The 22,016-nt window shown below is 44.7% G+C and overlaps 1 protein-coding gene across 3 annotated transcripts in view; it reads right to left on the reverse strand.

Annotated features, from left to right (window-relative positions):
* LOC106973620 (BEN domain-containing protein 5) overlaps nucleotides 1–22,016 on the reverse strand; it is a 1,423,832-nt gene that overhangs the window by 68,985 nt on the left and 1,332,831 nt on the right. The window lies entirely within an intron of this gene.

A 22,016-nucleotide genomic window follows, 5' to 3' on the forward strand; every position in this document is an offset into this window, starting at 1 on the left:
TGTGGCCAAGCCAGAGCACGGGGTGTGTTGCTAATACAGGGCCCTTAATTACAACCTGGGACTGAGATTAGAAGTGAAAGAAAGCATCTCTGTTCTTTCCTTCCAAACTTAAGAACCTTAATTAAAACCAAGTGATGAAGGGCCATCCCCTTGCCAGCAGCCAACAGCTCATCCTGCTATCAGGGGCCTGAAGAGTAAATTAAAATCAGTACCAATAAAATTAAAACTACCTTAGGGCATATTTGCAACATAATTTAGTGTGGGGTTTGCTTCCTCCTAGACACCAGGGAGGAAATGGGTTGTTTCTTCCCCCCTACATTCTGAACTGCTTCCCTGCTTCTCAAATCTGAGCTTGGTGCCGTGCTGTGGTGCTGACTCCTTCACATTTGAACAGCTCTTCAGGGTTTATCACATATTCAGCCCAGCAAAGGAAGGGAAATCGGACCCAGGAAGGGCAGCGGGGTTTCTCTCAGGCTTGGCGAGCAGAAAGGAACTGAAGCTTGGCAGGGATAAAGACAAATGGGAAGGGTGAGCTGCTTTGTTATCCCTTCTCAAGGAGGAGGGGGCTGAAGCTCGGAGAGCAGGGAGTGTAAGTAGCCAGCCCTGCATTATGCAGCAGGAAGTGGCAGAGCAGGGGCCTGGGTCCTTCTGGTTTCCAGACCGTGCTCTGCATTCTGCTGTGCTCTCAGGGGCTTATAGTCTAGCAAGGCAATCACGCTGATCTTAGGAGGGCAAGACCTCCTAAGACTACGCAGTTTCCTTCATCCCTGGGCTGAGGGGCTGGGAGGTCTGCGGACTGATCCTCACAGGCTTAGCCTCTAGAATGGCACTGGGAGGCTGGGTGCAGGGGCAAGCAGCATTCCAGACCTTCCAGACAGCTTCCTCGCTGAGATGTGCCCCAGGGAGCTGTTTCCCCATGGGCCTCAGGCAAAAAAAAAAAAAAACAAAAAAACCCAAATCTATTTATTATCAACGAAAGTATTTCCCTGTGTTTTTTAAAGTCAGAGTAGGAAAAAAAATTCAGCACAATAAATACGAAGCTAAAGGAAAATAAAAAAGGTAAAGCAGATGTTTATGGAAGTCAGGGTACATGTCCTAAGGCAGAAGAATTTTTCAGAAAAACGGAGAACTTTTTCTTTAAAAACAACTGAGCAAATCAAGCAAACAAAACAGTGTCACTGTCCTTTATCACGCATAATCTTGATCTCTGAAGCGGCACATTTAAGGCTTCTCTGCTCAGGTGCACCCTGAATATGGCTGGACAGCACTTCTAGTCACAAAAACAGGATGCGGTGAGTCAATGGGGGGCAATAAGAAGAACAGGTGTATAGGACACTTGGAGAGCTAGCCTAGGGATTGGGGGATGGGCTCTGGTACCTCCTTTCCTGCCTTCCTCCATCTTCTGCTCCCGCCCTATCTGCAACTTCCCCAGCACACATTCTCCTACTCCATGCTTCTGTGCCTGCCATTCCTGCAGGTGGGAATGCCTGTCCCATCCCTCTCCCCCTGATGGTAACAGCTTGCTCATCTTTCACTACTAGGCCCAATGGCTCTTTGTCCAAGAGGCCTTCTTTGACCCTCTCAGGGACAGCAGTTCTCTTTCCTGGACTCCCATAGATTTTAGAAATATCCCTGTGATAAAGTATTTGTCATCCAGTGTATTCATTCATTCATTTATTCATTCATTCATTTGACAAATATTTGCTGTGAACTTACTGTTTCTAGGACCCAGAGTTGAACAAAACAGACAAGGTTCCGGACTTCGAGGAGCTAATGGGGATGAAGACCGTGAACAGCAACTAAACAAGGTGATCCCAGATTTGTAATACACGCTCGGAATGCACTAAGGGGAGCCGCAGGATGGCGAGTAACCGAGTGGATGGGAACCAGGTCTACTTTAGTTGGTGTGATCAGGAAAGACCTCTGACATGTGAGCTGAGCCTTGAAGGATGATAAGAATGAGCTGTTCAATGAGGCTGGTGGGAGAATTCTGGGCAAATAAGGACCTGCAAGCAAGGACGAGTGTCGCACTTCCAAAGACCAGAGGGATGGCTCACGGAGGGATTGTGATGAACACTGAAGGTGTGCTTGGGGAGGTTCATAGGGTGCAGCTCACTCAGAGCTTTGTAGCCTGGGGTCAGAGTTTGGAGCTTATCCTATGTACAATGAAAAGCCATTTTAACAGGGAATGTTTAATAGGGATTCCCTTGCCTGTAGTGCAGATAATGGATTTTAGGGACCTGTGTGGAAGCTTTTGAACAGCTCCCTCTAGAAACCATAGGAGCTTAAATGAGAGTGCGCTGGTGGTGATGAAAAGAGAAGGGAATATTTGATCAATCTGTTGGCCTCACCTCTGTAGGACCTGTGCATGGATTGTATGCAGGAGAATCAAAGACAGATATAGGGTTTGTGACTTGAGCAACTGAGAGATGGAGAAGACTGGGACGGGGACCAGCTGGACTGGTTGTCAGAGATATCTCTGCTGTTTGAAGCGGCTGGTGGACACCAGACTGGGCGTGTCAAGTAGGCAGTTACACATAAGACCCTGGGGCCCTGGAGAGAGGGCTGTCCTAGAGGTATGAATATAGGCCTGGTTAGCACAGCGGTGTCTCTGGGGCCCCTTAAGCTGAGAGTTTAGGTAGATGATGAAGTGAAGGAGACTATGGAGTAGCAGGGAAATAGGAGGGAACATGGATAGTTGGTTTCAAGAAAACCAAGAGCAAAAAAAAAAAAAAAAAAAGGTTTTAAGAAGGAGGGAGTAGTTTGTGAAGAACCCAGTAAGGTCTAGGACCATGCCTGGTTCACTCCTGTATCCCCAGGGTGTATCGTAGGGCCTACCACACAGTAGGTACTCAGGGGACATTTGCTGAGTGACTAAGTGCATCATGAATGAATGAATCCAGGTATCCTGGCCTCAGAGAAAGGGGCAGAGGAAGAGGTATGGTATTAGGAGTTTTAGGGTCTAGATTCTAACTCAAGGAGGTATGAAAGGAAGATAGTAATAACAACATAGTGCTTACCACCACCCGTTTACTCCTGCCACAACCCCCTCAGATAGAAACATCATTTACAAATGAGGAAACTGATGAATAGCAAAGTTGAGGTAACCTGCAAAAGAACCCCCAGGTTACACAGTGGGAACTGGCAGAACCCAAGCTGACTGGCTCTGTGGTCCATGTTCTTAACCATGACATCATCAAAAGCAACTGACATTTATTGAGTGCTTCCTATGTGTGGCCTTGTAGCAATTCTGGTAACAATCCTATGAGTTAAGTACTGTTATAATCTCAGGAGGAAAACAAAGCAAAAAGCTTGCAAGTGGCCGGGTTGAGATTCAAACTCAAGTCTTTCTGACCCTAGGGCTAAGCTCTTCATCTCTAAGCTACTTATAAAGGTCCAGCCTCTCCATCTGAGGCCTCTTTCAGGACAAAGGAAATTTGTGAGTCATGCATGGGTGTAGGGAAAAATCACCAGTAGCAGCAAGATGAGGAATAAAAACATTTTCCTACTTCCAATTTGTCTCTTACAATCCTACCCTCCTTAGAAGTGAAAAGTAGGATCTGCATGTAAATAGAGCCATTTCTGCATCTCCTCCTTCTAATAACGTAGGAGGAAGCTTTCCTCTTTTTCTACCTCCTCCTTCACCTTTGCCCTAAAAAAGGGAGAGAGACCAGAGGCTCAGCACAGATGGTCTGGGTTCATAACAGATCTTCCCAGGGCAAAAAAGTCCTGGTCTGTCTCCTACTCTCCATAGCAGTGATTGGTGAACCCAACGTTGACCGTCACGATGATGATGACAGAAGAAGTGTCGTCATGGAGTAGGGTGGTTTGGGGTTCTGTAGACTTGGCTTTAATTGTCAGCTTAGCCATGGGTGAGCTTTAGGACCTGTAGAAGTTACTTTCCCTCTCTGAGCCTCAGTTTCCTTGACTAAAAAGTGAGGATAATAATTCCAACCTCAAAGGATTGTTATGAAGTTAAATGAAGTACCTGGTTTTGTGCCTAGCAAAATGTCTGGCAGTTTATACACTTTTAATACATATTTTTCAATTATACAGTGATAGATACTATGAGGAGGTGCTGTGCATGGCACCACAGATATGGACCTCCTTGAGCTCAAAACCCTGCAAGGAGGATGGACATTTTAAAACTGTGTATACAATGGAAGATTTGAAGAGACATACAGGAGTTATAGGAACACAGAGCTGAGCGGTGGTTGGGGACCCAGTTTACATAAATGTAAATTTCTTCCCTGTTCAATGGGATGTCTATTGACGATAACCATTGTCTTACACATTTGTAGAGTTTATAAACCATTCTCACACCAATTAGCTCATGTGATTCTCTCAACAATCCACTGAAGTAAATGGGAGCTTGGTTTCTCAGAGAATCTCAGAGCCAGGCTTCTCAAGATCTCATAGGAAAAAAGGAACTCAACTGGATTCTAAGTTACATCTCACTGCATCCAAAGCCTTTGCTTGCTCCTTACCCTTGGGGGTCACCCCAGGTGCTCACACCTACATCAAGAGTGGACACAGATACAAGTGGAAAAGCCAGACCTCCCTGCAGAAAGCCTCAGTCTGAGCAGAAAGACAAACTAAGAAGAGAATGGAGATATAATATGTAAGCTTGTGAGAGCCGAGGGACATTTTAATTTCATAATTAAAAGTTAATGTTGCTTCATTATAAATCAAAGGCTGATGAAACTAGGGCACCCCCAGGAACATGTTAGGAACTCAATAAATATGTGTGGCCTGAATGCTTGGAGACATCTCCTGTAGGAGGTTGTTAGCTGATCCAGGGAGATAAAAATATATGTCTAATCACTGAGCTGGGGTTTGGGAAGTCCTCAGTAAATCTTAATTCTTTTCTTCCCAGGAAACTCATCTTGGCTCTCCTACTAACCTGCTCTGTGACACTAGAGAAGTTTCTTTCCCACTCTTCAATTCATTCATCCCTCTTCTTATTTCATTTAGAGAATGGATTTGGTGACTTTTTGTGGCCCATTATACCCTGAGAGTCATATCTTTCAATTGTCTGATCTTTCTGCTTTGCCCTGTTTTTTTGTTTTTTGTTTTCCTCTCCTTCCTTTGGCCTCTGAGCACAGATTCTGTCAGTTTCCCACCTTATCTGCTTCAAGACCTGAGTCCATGGTCCTTTTCCTTGGCATGGCCATGTGGTGAGAGCCTACTGTAAGACTGAAGTTCAATTATTTCCCCATTAAAATGAAGTCTTCCCCTTTGGCAGGGTAGGCATTGCTGTTATTCAAAGAAGTGTTCAGGGGTGCCAGCATTCCTGCTGTAACTATGTACTTTATCTTGGAGAAAAATAAAGTGGCTCCTGGCTGCTTTATTCAGTGTGGGTGGCTGAGGACGGGGTGGTGGGGAGAAAGGTGCAGACAGAGATCCTGTATTTGTTCCTCTGTTCCTTCTCCCCCTCTCTCATCTTGCCCCTCTTTCTTCTCTCTTTTCATCCCTTCTCTCCTCTGGTCCCCCCCTTCCCACCTCTTCCTTTCCATAGTGTGGTTGGGGGGAAGACAGGCAAGGGAACAAGTACATCAGCCTTTCTTTCAGGGACTCAGAGAGATGTATGTGGAGACTGGGTGAAGATACAGCTGAAGGAACCATCAACTTATTGGGTGGTCAGGAAAGACTGTGCAGAGGACGTGGCTGTTGAGCAAGGTATTGAAACACAAGGTGTTCATCAAGTGGATGAAAAGGAAAAGAGCCCCCAGTGGGAAGAAAGACATTTTAGACAAAGGGAGCAATGTGAGCAAAACTCACAGGACCCAAACCACCTGGCCCACTAAGGGACATATAACATGTTTGGCATGATAGAAGAGTATGATGAAGAGGCTTCCTTGGACTCACCATGGAAGGCCTTGTAAGCCACTAAGGACTTTTCCTATAAAGTAGAAAATATAGAGAAGTATTTTATGAAAGTACAACTTGATTATGTTTGCACTGCATTCTAGAAAGATTTTTCCGGAGGCTTTGTTGAGGAAGAATAAGAGGTTATAAGACTCAAAAGCATGTGGAATAGTTAGGACATTTCTGTTATAGTCCAAGTGGGAACTGACTGAAAAATAATAAGCTTCTGAATTCAAGCAGGGGCAGGGAGGGAGAGAAGAAGGGTACGTATTTGAAACCTATGGTAAAATAAGACTGACAATGCTGGACATGGGACCTAAATTCAGACAGAAACCTAAATTCAGGTTTCTGGCTTGGGTGGCTGAGTGGAAGGTGGGGCCATTCCCTGAGATTGGTGCTGCCATAATCTTTTGGTGTGATGGAGGTTTGCCTCCTAGGTACTTGTCTGCAGTTGGAGGAAGATGCTGTCAGAAGGTCTATGGTCTTGGATTATGACATTTTGATACAAATGAATTGATTTTTCCCTAAGCATGGCTATTTGAGCAAAAGAAACATATTTCTCCATGTAATCTATGTGTTGCCTATAAAACTGGAGCTCCTTATCAATACAGTTAAACATAAGCATTGTGCATTTTCATCGGATATAAAATCAGAACAAGAGTTTTTAAAAAAACCAAACACCTAAATACACATATTCAAACACTTGGGTGCCCCAAATGGGATGAGAGCAGGGGTGTTCTCAAGCCATTCCTTTGCTACAGGTTTTCATTCCCTCTGAACAGAAGATTTTGGTTGTTACGGACCACATCACTCAGCCAGAGAGCAGCAAGGAGGAAGGGGGCAGTTTGAGAGTCAAGCAATGGTTGGACAAGGAGGTGTGGGGACAAACCAGGCTTTATCTCCTGGTTTGAAGGCAAATGCCAGAACAGGGCAGGCTCCTTCACCCACATCTATATCCACATGAAAAGCCTTGATTAAAATTACATAGAATTAGTTTATGGCTTCTCTGGTTCTTGAATGGTCTGGAGTTTTGCTGGGTGGATCCTTTCCTTTGACACAAGAAATACTATACAAGCGACACAACTTGTTTACAGTCATTGGCTCATTTTGTCTCATTGTCTCATTTCCATTTTACAGATGAACACACTGCTCGAGATTACACAGCGAGGAAGCAGCAGAGCCAAGGATAAAACCCATATCTTCTGGCCACAGTACAAGTTACTCTGCTATATCATTATGCTTTGATCCTCTAATTTTAGGGTCTTAGGGGAGCCCAAAGGGTGAATTAACACAAGGCATGGGAGGTATCTGGGTGTATAAGTATCCAATCCTCAATGACCTGCCTCCACCTCCAACCTCATTTCCTGCCATCTGCTAACAGGAATCCAATGCTTTCACCATGCCGAACTGACAGCTTCCAGACATGCTCTTCTGTGCCTTCCAATGTTTCCTTATGTTGTTCCTCCAGCTGAGAAGGCGTTGCTCTACCTAGCCATTCTCCAGGGCCCGGTACAAGCTTCTCTTTTGCTGTAGAGACTTCCTTAACCCATCTGGATATGTTTGACCATGCCCTCTTTCGTTGACATCTCACTCGGCCCTACATTTTTATTATACTCATCTCATGATGTCATTCTTATGGTGGTGGCACCTATATCGTCCACTGGGCCAGGCAGTGGTCAAGACCGGAAATCTCTGTGCTTCTAACCCCCAGCACAGTGCCTGGCACATAGTAAGTGCTGAGGAAATCCTTGATGAATGAGTAGATGGTTGAGTTAACGATGGAGAAGAAAACATTCCTGAGCAGAGACCACCCCCACCCCTGATCTTCTGGGAGGACTGCCGTTGTAGAATAGGGAACAAAAAGGGCATGCATCAAAGGGATACAATGGGTGAAACATTCTTTCCTGTTCTCTCTGGTTCCTTCCTTTTTATTTTTCTTCTTGCTATTGGAACAAAAATGAAGAGTACATCATAAGCAAAGCTGTATTTTCTGTTTATTGCCACCAGGTTAATAACAGTAATGGTGCAGGAAGAAAATGAGGTGTTATGTAAAATCCTGCATTGCAGATTTTGCTGCTGATGTAAAGAACTCAATAAAGTGTAACACTTTAATCATAGAGATAAAAATCACACAGCAGCTTTCCCACAGGCTCCAGGAGCCCAAGACAAAATAGTTGTGGGGAAATGAGAGATGAGAGAAGAATATTATCAGCCATCGGAAAAATTATGTTTGGGCTTTTGTGTGTGTGTGTTTTTCCTTCATCTCTAAAAAATGGAATAAGATTTTTCTATCTTCTTCTAAGACATCTTGTATGAATTTCTGTATTCTCTGGAGGCCATACTCAGATTTCTGGGGGAAGATTTGCTCATTCTTTGTAAAAATTGATTTGTTTAGGGAGAACTGAATTCCTGCCTTTTAGGTGATTCTGTGGCCTTTAAGAAAACAGGGGCTGTCTCTAAAAAAGGAAAGCAGGATTGGGATGGAGGCAAGAAGGTTGGTGATAGTAAAATCTCTATTTTTACGATGGTCTTGCAATGCAGAGAAAAGATCATAGCAGTGGACAGAAGCTCTTGTTAGGGAACTTGGCCAAACTTCCAAAATGACCTTCTTGCCTCTGTGCCCCAGTTTTATCCTTCTTCAAACAAGGACTCTCACTAGATGCAAAGAACGCTCTAAAGGTTGTTCCAGCTCTGATGCTTAACCATCTGTGAGGCTCTGGGCAAGGAGGCCACCAGCTTGGCTTACTGACATTGGCTATTGTGGTTCTGAACTCCTGAGTAGCCACCCAGCTGACCTGTTTGCACTCCAACACCTCCTTCCCTCCCTTAGCACCCAGATCCGCTCTCCATCCTGTAGCCAGAATGATCAATTTATAATGAGAGAAAATGATACATACACCTTGGAGTGAGACTGGGGTAAGTGCCAATAGGAAGCCCGTCAGGCAGGAGCATGCCTAGAGAGTTCACTGAAGAACAAGCTAGCCAGTGTCCCCAGAGAAGAGTGAGTAGAGTCATGGGAGACATGTAGACAGATAATGGAGGGCCAGATCAAGTGGGTCTCACAGGCCATTGAAAGGGTTTCACTGCCCCATGTGCAGTCCCTGAGTGCCCTCGGAGACAAAGGGGGCGTAGCTGATGTCTGCATACAGGAGACACTGCTATGAGGCAGCGTGAGCAGAGGTCATGAAAAAAGAAGGGTTTTGGAATTTGAGATCTAGGCTCAAACCCTGAACTGGCTGTGTGACACTGAAGGAGTCTCTTCATTTCTCCAAGTCTCAGTTTCCCCTTGTCGGCAAACAGGAGGTAATGATAAGACCACTTCCCTTACAAGGCTGACCTGGGTTAAATGAATTAGTGTGTGTCCAAGTGCCTGAAACGCCATAGGTGCTCAGTAGTTTTTTTTTCATTCCATCGCGATTACTTCAAACTACAAACAATATTCTATTTGATTGTTTGATTGATTGATTGATTGTTTGATTGATTGATTGTTTGGTACTACAAACAATATTCTAGGGCCACACTGTCCAATATAGCAGTCACATGTGACTATTTAAATTTAAAATAATTTAAATTAACTTAATAAGAAGTCAGTTTCTCAGTTGCACTAGTCACACTACAAATGCTCAATGGCCACATGTGGCCAGTAGCTAGTGTCAATGGACAGTGCAGAAGAACATGGCCATCATTACAGAAAAAATGCTATAATCTTAGCAGTCATAAGTGGTACATTAGAATTTAAAATATGTATCCATATACAACTACACTTGCACAAGCACGTCTGATTTCATACACACAAAACACACACACACATACAAAACCACAAACGCAGGGTGTGTAGGTTAGCAACAATATGTTTCATCACTAAGGAAAAATAAATCTGACTCTTGTCATGAGCCAATTTAATGAGCATACAAGAGGTCAGGTACTGTGCTAAACACTCTGGACATCATATCAATACGTCCTTACAACAACCCTAATAGGAAAGATTATCCTGATCTTGTTGATTCTGACATTGACACCCAGACTGCCTGCGTAGCGTGATTATAGTCACAGAGCCTCTAAGCAGCAGAGCAGGACTTGCTCCCTGTGCCACAATACTTCTTCTTAGAGGACATTTCAGAGACAAAGGGCTTGCAGAGCAAAGTCACCACTCACTCTTTACAGTTTTTGTTAAAGATGAGGATGTTTGGAATTGCCTGAGGACTATCTGGGGACTAGCTGGCGATGAGTCACAGAAACTGTAAAATTCAATGAAATAAGTTCCTTAAGGTTTTCAACCTAGCTTTCTTGGCTTATGGAAAGTGGCAGTGTCCGATCCATGTAGGATCAGCTCAAATCTTCAGGAGAGTCCTGGAAGTCAAATGACTGGGTAAAGAATACACCCTCCAAGTCATCTAGAGCAGTGGTCTCTTTGCAGCTCATTCTTCTCTCTTCATAGACAAGGGCTCTCTAACACTTCATGGTGAAAGGTGGTCCACAATAGGGGTGGGGGTCACAAATGAGAGCCAACATGACCTAGATGGTTCTGAATCAGTGACTATCTGTGAATACATATGTAAGCACAACTAGAGAGCCAAAACAACCAGCGATCCAGAGAGAGAGATAAGGATGGAAGGATGGATGGTTGGATGGATGGATGGATAGATGGTTGGATGGATGAACAGGCAACTAGACAGATAGATAGGCAGCAAGTTAGAAACATACAACAAAGCTTCTATTTTAGCTTTTTGTGTGCCTCTACTACACTCTGATCCCCTAGGAGGATGGTATTGTTTCTGATTTATTGTAAACTCCCCCTCTCACCAGATATACAAAAAGGTGCCCAGCCTAGACTGGATACTCAATGAATGTTTGTTCAAAAATAAATAAGTAAACAAACAAACAAACAAACAAACAAACAAAATGTAACACCTGAGAGAGACATAGCTAGATAACAATAATCCTTCACGTTTGTATGGTACTTTGTAATATAACGTGCAGTATCAGCCTTAATCCCCAATCTAACTTTTTGAGGCTGTCATTATGATCCTCATTTTATCGATGAACGATGCTTGTCTCAGAGTGGTGAGTTGTCTTGCCTAGAGCTTCCACAGAGAAGCTGAGGACCTGGATAAACAGGCAGGTCAGATAGAGGTAGAGAATGATAATGGGATATAGGCAAACAGAGACAAGACAGACCAGAGGAGACCAAGGCATGGAGAAATGATGGAGACAAATGGAGGTGGATGGACAGATGCTGAGAGTACCTACAAGCTCTCCACCTTCCACTCAGCCTCTTCACATGGCTGGAGACAACTTTCCTAAGCACAAGTGTGAGCCTGTCCTGTACCCACTCTATAAGGCTTTGTTACTTCTCCCAAAGACTTCAGGATAATGCTCTACCATGAAGAGCCTTCTTGACTTGGCCCTACCCATTTCTCTACCTTATATCATATCACTTTTCTCTAGCACTGTTCACTCTAGTCACAGGACCCTCTTCAAGCCCTACAAAAGCCATGCCATTGTCACCAGCGCACGCTTATCACCTGATCTTCTCCCTGCTTGTGGATGCCTGGCCAACCTCTGCTTATCCTCTAAGACTCAACATAACTGTTGCTCCCTTTGGAGAGCCTTTCCTGACCACCCTTCCAGCATGGGTTCATTTTCTTCCCTCTTAGGTCACCCTCTTCTGTACAGGAGTCAAGAGAGTAGGATGAACCTGGACTTGGAAATAAGAGATGTTTATTTAAACCCTGTTCACCCACCTATCAGCTGCAGGACTTAGGGCAAGTCATGTACCTGCTTAGCCTTGGTTTTCTCATCTCTGCAACATACCTGATCATATCTGTTCTAGGATTATTTGGGGATTAGGGATAATGTAACAAAACAAAACACCTGGCATAGAGTATGTGTCCTACACGTGGAAGCTGCTGCTGTCCCTGCCTGACTGCTGCGGGGGCCACAATAATCTTCTATTGGATCTGCCTCACCCATTGGACTATGAGCTGCCTGAGGGTAGAGGCTGGGTCCACCAGCCTCTACACCCCCCGTGCTCAGTGCCTAACCCATGACTGGGCGTGCTGAATCTTCCCTACCCACACTGAGGCTGCTGGGTAGGATGTGCTTCCAGGCACCAGAAGGCACCACCTATAGTCACTCTCCAGAACCGCTGAGGCTGGAGAGGATGGCTGGAGAGGTGGTGTGGGGGTGCAGCCCTGAAGGGAGATGACTGAGACCTTTGACAGGTTCATGTTGCACGTTGAGGTTTTGGTTGTATGTATTTTGAAGATAAAGACAACGTTTAAATAAAATTAAGAGGCTGCTTTGTTCCCTCACCTACAAACCTCTGGAGCAACTATGTGCAGTTTTGACTGTCACCAAGCATGTTTAGGGGGAAAGTGTCAGATTAGGTGGTCAAAAGTATTCTATACACTTTCTTTTCTCTCTCCAGTTTCCTTCATTTCCCTCTTTTATTTTCCCAGTGGATTCAGATTCCTTGTAATTCTCTTCCTTATCCTCCCTTCTCTCCCCACACTCCCTCCCTGTTGGCCCCATTCTCTACCCCAGGAAACCAGCTTCCAGGTGGATGATGAGAGATCCCTCCTTTCCCCTACACACATGCATGTACACGTGCACACACAATCTGGAAGAGGGGGGCATCAAATGTAACTAAACAGCTCTCCACATGCTTGAGGACAGGGAACCAGCCCAGATCAGAGGAGCAGGGGCTGGCAGCTGGGCCCTAAGCCAGGAGTATTGACTCTCCTCCCTGACTGCCAGGGCAGCACCCCCGCCAACCCCGCCCCCACCCCGCCAGGTCATAAACACCCACTATGAGTTGGGCCAGAGCCTTCATTGAGATTCTGTTCACAGGGAACGCCCATTGCCAAGCCTGCCCAGCTCTGTCAGCTGCCCTGATATCTGTGTGTGAAAAACTGATGGCTGCTGGGCCCTCTGGAAGCCTGACAAATGGCTTAGAAGCAGGCCCGAGGCTCCCTGGCAGAGGCCCAGGGCTGCGAGCTTCAGTGAAGGGTAGGAGAGAAGGGACTCTCCTGTCAGATGGCCTGACTTCAAGGCAGGGAGCAGAGAGAGCAAGAAAGAGCAGGGGGCAAGGAGAGGGTGGTAGGGGAAGGGCCCCAGACTTGCCAATGCCTACCTCGCCCCAAGGGTAGAGAGCTGTAGGGACTAAGTGCACACTCTGGTGACAAGTGTTGTCTGTAGGACTACAGGGATAATGCATTTGTTTCCTCACTCATAAAATGGGGATAGTAATCCTAATATCTATCTTGTAGTGGTGAGAATGCTAAACACACACACATATATATAAACATGCATGTTTATATATATATGCATAATATATATAATACTATATATATATATATATATATGCATGTTTACTATATACATAGGGGTGTGTGTGTGTGTGTGTGTGTGTGTGTGTTGTAAACCAGCAATCCTCACCATTTTATGAGATGAGACTGTCAGGTATTGTTCTATGTTTTACATGCATTACTCATTTCATTTTCACGTCAGTTATAGATTTACATATTGTCCTCATTTAAAAGATAAAGTTTCAGAGCGGGTGCCTCACATGCCCAAGGTTACACAGCTGAACGAGAGAAAGTATTTAAAACCAATCTGCAAGACTGCAAAGCATACGCCCTTCATCAGTAGGCTGTACTATAGATGAGCATTTTGTGTGCCTCTTTGCCTCTATGTATCTCTACTGATGTAAGGGGAATAAGAATCTTTTAAAAAATTTTTAACATTTATTCATTTTGGAGAGACAGTGCATGAGCAGGGGAGGGGCAGAGAGAGAGAGGGAAACATAGAATATGAAGCAGGCTCCAGGCTCTGAACTGTCAGCACAGAGCCCAATGCAGGGCTTGAGCTCACAAACTGAACCGTGAGATCATGACCTAAGCCGAAGCTGGATGCTTCGGCGCCCCAGGAATAAGAATGTTTTTAAACTCTCTACTCAGAAAGAAGCAAACACAAACTCAAGATAAAAATCAATCCCCTTATTTTTAAAGTTTAAGTGCTGCAACATTCCACAATGGGGAAAAGAAAAATAAACAGCTAGGCTCAGAAACAGGGAGCTCTCTTAGCCCCAGGGAGGCAGAGAGAAGCGGGAGGCAGTGGGAGCTGCAGGGGACTGAAACCAGCAAACACAGTGTGGAGACAGCCCAGGCTCCATGCCCTGTCAGGGGGTCTGAGGGTTGGCTGCCTAGCTGCTGCAAGGCTGCTCTTTGTGGGAATCGGCCACTTGCTTGGACAGAACAGAACCAACAGAACCGCATTCATTAACTCATTCAACAAATGCTCACAGAGCACTTTTGTGCAGCAGACCTGAGCTGAGTGCTGGAATAAACAGATAAAGAAGCTCCAGTTCCTGCAGCAGGAAGGTGCACTCTCAGGCAAGAGAGAGGCAAAAATCAGGCAACTCCACTGCAGGGTGATCAAGGCTGTGACAGCTTGCACAAGGGCGGAGAGCGCAGGGGAAAGCCGCCTGGGGATGGCTGGGGCATGAAAGGCTCCCTGGAGAAGTGGGGTCTACAAGGACAGCATGGGATCCACTGAGTTACATAGATGAAGGTGAGGAAAGGCAGGGGTGTCATTCCCTACAGAAGCTCAGAGCCGAGATCTGAACACAGTTGCTGGTCGAAGGTGAAAGTTAAATCACTTGAAATCCTATAACCCAGAAACAACAATTATTAACAGCTTCCCATATGCACAGACAAAACAACACATAGCTGCTGACCAAATAGATGCCTAAATTAAAAAGCTTTTATAAAAACAGAATATACTATAAATATTTCTATTTAAAGAGGTACTGAATTCAATTTTTCTTAAATTTAACAGAATTAAAAAACTGTTCCCTCACATGAAACATTATTTTCTAAAAGATATTTCTAAGGTTAAAAAAAGGAGAGATTATGAGAAATATTAAGAGGTTGAGGCCATTCTGGCTTTTTTTAACGCCAGACTTGAATTTTAGTAGAAACACATGAAGACATGGAGAGAGGTTAAATAACTTACCTAAGATCACACAGCTAGTCTGTGGTATAACTGGAACTTGAACCCAGATATATCTGATTCTTTCTATTACATTCTTTGCTTCCCTAAGCCAACATCCTCATTTTAAAGATAAGAAATTGGGGCACCAAAAAGGGCAAGTGCTATATTTTGATTGGGCAACAAGGTAATTTCAGTCCTTGTTCTTGACTCTCTCTCTTGCTGTAATAAGGGATCTCCTGCTGTCATTTATTTGCCTAAGAATCCAAGAGGAGTCTACATATATCCCCACCTCACTGACTTTGGCCTTGGCCTTGGGATATGCTTTGGCCAATGGAATATGAACAGCCGTGACATTTGCCACTCCTGTGTGGAAGCCTGGAGCAGGATTGTATTTCTGCCCTCTGCCATGAAAATGGCCCATCCCAGATGGGGAAATACTCAGCCTGGGCCCCAGATGAAAAGCAAGGATGGGGGTGTGCACAGCCCGGCAGAGCTGCGGCTGACTCCCTCACAGCCCTCGTGTAGCACGGGCATGGAATAAATGTTTGCCGTGATAAGCTCCCAAGCTCTTGGGGTCATTACCACAGCAAAGCTGATGCAAAGAGCACAGTTTCTTGTAGAAGTCTGTTCTTCTCATGGTTGAAGTTGCGTCTAATGGTGCAATGATTATGAATTCAGACCATGCAAGTAAGGGCTGTGTTTGTGAGCATTTTAAGCACTCAATGGATTCAAAATAATTAGAGAAAGAGTTGAAAAGTATATGGTACGGGAGGAAAAACCAGCACCTTCTGATGAAAAGAAAATGGCGGTGGAAGTCCACCTTTTGGCAGAGAGACAAAGATGAATCAGACGTGGCAAGTTTCTTTCTCGGACTTCTGCCCCATGAAGAACCAATGGCACTAACTACAATATGTATTCACCCATAGGCACCTAGTTCTGAAATAGAAGATGCTACAGGAAAAAGATGCAGTAAATGCCAAAAATCAATCTATGCCACCAAATTGCTATGTGACCTTGAGGAGGTCACTTTCCTTCTGGCATTAATTTTCTCATTTGTAAAACGAAGAGATTTGAATGAGGATCTCTCATTTTCCTTCTGGCTCTGACATGCTAGGATTTGATTGCCTCTAACTCATCAGTCTCAACTGGCTTGAATGGGACCCAGTAGTATTGAGAATAATCATAGGAATCCATCAAAACATAGCCCAAAGAAGGTAATCTTAAGACTCAAGTGAGATAACCCAGGGAAAGTGTTTTGCATACACTGAAGGGCTCTAGTGCTTGCTCTTCCATGGAAAAGAGGTGCGCAAATGTGCGTCTGGTCCCCTAACTTGCGTTCCCCTAGCATCCTTCCCCCCACTTACATCTAGCAGTCATCTGGGCCATTCTGCCCACCTCACCCTCTTTCCTCTCACCATGAAGAAAAGTAGCTCTAAACCAAAGGAGGGTATGATGATACAGTAGGAGACATAAATAACATGCTGGGGGAGGGCAAAGGACTTTGGAATGCAACAGATCTGGGTTGGAATCCCCATATCTCTTTTTGCTCATATATAAAATGGGGGTGACTTTTCCTTCATGTGGTTTTTCTCGGAATTGAAGGATATAAAAAAGCTTGTGGGCCCACATAAGCACTCATTTATATCTGGGACAATGACAGAGGTCTTCCTGGGAGTGGTGGTGCAAAGACAAAGCTGAAAGCTACGTAGAATCCTGAGAGCTGGGAAGAGAGAGGGAAGGTAATCACTCAGTTAGAGAGGAGTGTGTGGGGTGAGGGTGCAGGGGTGGGTATGGATGTGACAAGGGTGGCCTGTGAATGTGGGTGAGTCAAGTGTCCTTTAGTAAAGGAGGAACAGGCAGTTAGAATAAGAGTAGAAGTTTCATGCAAAGGAACATAAAGGAAGGAGTCTAAAACTTTGAATGTCAAGCTGGAGGCTCTTAACCCAGAAGGTAATGAGGGTCCCTGAAGGGCTTTGGGAAATTATACCTTAGGAAGTTGTAAGTGTGCTGATGCATCTTGGTAAAGAAGCTGCAACCCCACACAAACCAAGGTGTGGGGAGGGAAGGAGATTGTCACCTCCCCAGAGGAGCTCTGTTGCTATACTCCTCTGACATGGAAATCTGAGCTATGGGGAAAACATCAGACTGCACCTTGAACTAAAACAGATGTGGTTACGACAGATAAAATGTTTTCAAGATTTTGAAAGTTCAATTTTCTTCCTTTTACTCTCTCAGGAGAATCACTGGTTTTAAACCCAAGACAGTGAAAATCCTCGGTAGCAAAATGAATGCAGAACTCCATTTGCTGACCAGATCTGAGTTAGACTGCTTTCATTGCTTGCTTTTCTTTCAGGAACCCTAACCCCACAACCTCAGTGGGTCCACCCTGGGCCCAAGTGTTTGGTCCTACCATAGGTCATGCCCTTGCTACTCAAAGCAGAGTCCTTGAACTAGTAACATCAGCATCACCAGGCAGTTTATTAGAAATGTAGATTCTCAGATCCCACTCCAGACCTTCAGAACAGAATTTGAATTTTAAGAGTTTGAATAAGATGTTTCCCGCACATTAGGTTTGGGAAGCACTGACTTACACCATGCCTTCAGATTGCAAGAGTTTCCTTACAGCCAGAGGAGATCAGGGTTGGTCCAATCTCTTCATTGAACTAACAGGGACCTAAGATCCAGACAGAGAAAAGAACTGGGCTTTCCAAGGTTACCCAAGAAATAAGTATAATTGGTATAGTAAAGTTAATAACAGTAGACCGTGTAATATAATAAAAAAGAAAGAACTCTCTCTAGCTAGCTAGAGATGAAGCACAGTATGTTGCAGGCCACTCCAATTTTGGAGTCAACTCAATGTGCAAGATTTACAACCCAGTTGGGCCAAATTATTTCATCTCTCTGAGCCTCCTTTTCCTCTTTCGAGCAAGTGGGAACAATACGAGGCTCTTGATAAGGATGTGAAGGTTAGGTGAAATAATGTATGTGGAATACTTACTACAATCAAGGCGCTCACTAGCTAGTAACTGTGCTATTTCAGAGATGCAGCCAGAATCCAAGGTTTCAGGATCCTACCTACTGTCTTTTCTCCTAATCACAGAGTCAACCCAAGTCCTACTAATGGGCATGGTTTCCTAATTTAAAAAGAGTTCCCTCTGCAGAATGGATAGCCCCTTCTCTTTGCCCCCTTGGCTCTCAGCTCTTTCCTTTCATGGCATTTAGACACATACAATGGCTGGTTTCCTTCTCTGACTTCCACACTAGAGTGTGTCTTGTCTTAGAGCAGGGACCATGTCTTTTATCTCTGTCTCCCCAGAGCACATCATCATGGATATGGTAGCAGATGGAAGGAGTGAGGGATAGAAGAGAGAAGGGAGGAAAGAAAGAAGGAGGAAGGGAAGGAGGGAAAGAGGGAGGGAGCTGAGAAGATGTTGGGTTTTGGAAGGTAACCATTTTACAGCATGATGGATTCATTCAGAGAGTAGCTTGACAGCACAGAATTCATCTTTTTATGACTGTGACAACACTAATACATTTATTTCCCTTCTGAAATTAACTTTCTAATATTAAGAAAGGTCAAGATGAACTGCAGGAAAATGAGACATTTTGTCATTTTTAACAAATTATACCAAAGCAGACTGTCAGATTAAAGGGGTCACCGTTTTGAGGTCTAAACGCTGGTCCTGATTGCATAATCAGAGCTAATGCTTGTCTTTCCACACTTTCCCTGCCCACAGACCTCCAATAGTTCCCTTTGGCCCAAATGATAAAACTCAAATATCTCAGCCTGGTGTTCTGAGGCCCTTTAGAATCTGATGACTTTTTAAAAAATCCATTCCTTCCCCAAAGGGACATCCTACATCAGCCAGACCCACCTCCTTCCTGCTATTCTCTTCTTCCTATGTGCCTTTGCCTATGTAATATTTCTTGTCTTAACTGTCATCTCTCCTACCGATGCCCACAGAAAGTCTTTCTGCCCTTTCTCTGCCCGTAGCCATCCAACCCACTGGCTGGCCCTTTGTTCCTCAGGATTTGACTTGTTCTGGCCTTGAGCCTGCTACTTCTGCAAGGCAACTTTTTAGCCTTGAGTTGGCCCTGCCCATTGCTTGGACCCTGAGCTCCCTCCCTCACCCACTCATGCTCTACCCTCCTTCAGAGGCTTTTGGGGAAACCTTGGAGGTCTGTGAGAGGACACTGAATGTGGGTGTTTTGAAAGGAAGAAAAGAGCCATAACCTTTTTTCCTGTTCCTCCTGCTCTCTTCTTCCTTTGATATTTGTGTGCTTGGCCCTGGGCTGGACTGAGGGCCATCTGGACTCGGAAGAATGAAAATTAAACCCTGACTCTGTCTCTTCAGAAAATTACTTAATAATTGTAGGCCTTAGTTTCCCCATTTGCAAAACAAAACACATCATCTCTACCTCATGACACTGCAGCCACCATCAAATGAATGCTTGTATGTGACTGTGCTCTGAAAACTATACATTTCTGTGACAAATCAGTGAAAATAATTATAACAAGACCCATGTGCTAGTGATTCATCCCTAGCCTACAGTCCATGTGCTCCAATCTGACACAACTCATGAGGACCTGAGTGTGAGTCCCAGCTCCACAGTACTCTCACTGTGCAACCTTGGGCAAGCCAGTTTCCTGACCTGGGCTTGTGTGTTCTCTCTATATATTCTCTTCCTATGGAAGATTAGTTTGGAGCACCTCTTTGGTTTTTGCAGCTTGAGTTTCTCTGGCTCCACAAAGGGCAAAGTAAGCTCTGAGGCCCCAGAAGGCCGGAATTAAGTTACTAATTCAAGGTCAAAAGTGGCCAAATCAGAGGTTAGTAATGTGGACATCCTCAGGTGGTGCCCACACCCTGTGGATAAAGAGGAGACATCCTGAGGTGCAAACCTCTTGACTGCATTGGTATCAGCCAGCCCCATTTAAGACCTCAACTTCTGGGGCACCTGGGTGGCTCAGCCGGTTAAGCATCCGACTTTGGCTCAGGTCATGGTCTTGCGGTCTGTGAGTTTGAGTCCTACATCGGGCTCTTTGTTGACAGCTCAGAGCCTGGAGCCCGCTTCAGATTCTGTGTGTCCTTCTCTCTTCCTCTCCCCTGCTCACACTCTTGTCTCTCTGTGTGTCTCTCTTTCTTAAAAATAAATGAACATTAAAAATTTTTTTTAATTTTTTTTTTTAATAAGACCCCGACTCCTAATTCACCTGTCATGTTCAACCCATGGAGTTCATTTTGGACTTCTCAAACTAAGTGCTTCTCAGGGAGGGGCAGGGTATCCAAAGTAATGGACTAAATCTGGAATTCCATTTACAACATCAACAGAATCAAGACAATGGGGACCATTCTGAACATTTGCTACTAAAAGGTGTCATCATATTCAAGAAAAAAGTAAATCAATAGAATGCCTCTCTTCTAGGTTCTCCATTTACATGTGTTTTAAAAATGAAAGAGGAGACCCCCTGGGAAATGTTGAGCCTCCTGCAGGCTGCTCTTCCCCTGGGGAGCAGCTCACCCGAGGCACTACAGAAGTCGGCCCTGGGCTCCTGCAGATCTTCTGTTTCCAACTGCTACTACCAGTTGCCATGACCTTGAAGGTTCTGACCGCTTTTCATTTGTTCCTTCTTGCGACTGACATTTTACTAATGTGTTAGGTACTGTGCCCTGGGCGAGACCGCAGAGGTGAGAGATACAGTTTTATCCTTCAAGGAGTTCACAGCCGAGTAGAGAAAACAAACACATAAACCAATCAGTGTGCTGTGGAGTGATAAATGTGTGCAACAGGGGAGATTATGGTTGGGGTGGGAGTTGTGGAAGGTGTCATTCACTTTGAGCCTCAGTTTTCTCACCTGAGAAACAGGGATAATGATGCCCATTTCATATGGTTGTGCTATGGATTACATGAGACAATGACTAAGCACTTAATACCTGCTCAATAAATAACAGCGCCTTCCCTCTTTCCTACTCCCACCCCCACCCCAAGGTCCTGAAAAGCTGTCTTCATTTGTCCCATCCACTCCAGAAAACCCAGTCACATGGCAAAGATGTCTATTAAAGAACATGCCTTGGCAGGTAGAGGATTTTTCAAGGTTACAGCCTGGAGCTAAACTCCAGCGGAAAGAAAGTATCCATTTGTGAATGGGAGCCTGAGTAAGTCAACTTTTCTGACTGCTGAGTATGTGTGCTGGTCGTGCCAGGAGTTTAAAGAAAAGCTTTAGCCTCGACAGGCCCTGTAGACACAGCCAGAGAGAGGCCATTTCTGTCAAGTAGACTTAGCTGCCAATCAGGGTCCAAACTCCACCTTCCAGCAAGCCCAGGTCCTGAGCCTCAGCCCCTGAAAGCAGCTCCAGGCCACACTCAGGGTCTGGAATTGCCCCGGAGGGTTCCTGAGGGTCACGTTTCCGGTATTCATTTTGGAACTATCCTTGCTGATGTCATCCCTTAGGGATTATACACAGACATGCGCACATACCCAAACCCTAGAAGTGACAGAAATCTTGCCTTCTTGCCTTCTGAAGGTTAAACTGCAAAATTCACCCAGAATGGATTAGAACGGACCAATACAGGAAGCCCTGAGAGAGAAAGGCTCTCACCCCTGGAACTGAGCTTACTGGCATGCAATTAAAGGTATTAGCTCAAGCTGAAGAAAAGACTCACAGATGGGAGGGAGTTGGGGAGTGGTCAGAGAAGCCCAGAGAAAAGTGAGGGCTTGCTCTCTTTTAAGACCTACTTGCAATGCTCTTTTAATAACCAGAGCTATAGCTATTTTTTAAATACTACAGTTTATAGATGGTGATAATGTTCTGAAATTAACATCGAAATTGTGAAATTAACATTGAAATATCAGTTACCATATACTAATAGATTTGAGTTTATAATAAGAATAAACGCTAACATTTATCGGGTGCTTATAATTTACCAGCCTTAGAAAATACCACACTACGTGTAGTGTCATTTTCTAACCTTATAATGCCTCTATGAGGAAAGACTATTACCCCATTGCACAGATCGGGCCACAGAGTCTGAGAGAGGTGAGATGGTAGGTAGTGCAGGAGCTGGAGGCTGGTCCAGCTAACTGCTCAGTCCTTGCTCTAAGTCCCTAGGAGAGTAAAGGGTCTGCCCCCTGTCCTTCCTGCTTACAGGGTG

Source organism: Acinonyx jubatus, chromosome C1, assembly GCF_027475565.1.
Source record: "Acinonyx jubatus isolate Ajub_Pintada_27869175 chromosome C1, VMU_Ajub_asm_v1.0, whole genome shotgun sequence".
Lineage (NCBI taxonomy): Eukaryota > Metazoa > Chordata > Mammalia > Carnivora > Felidae > Acinonyx > Acinonyx jubatus.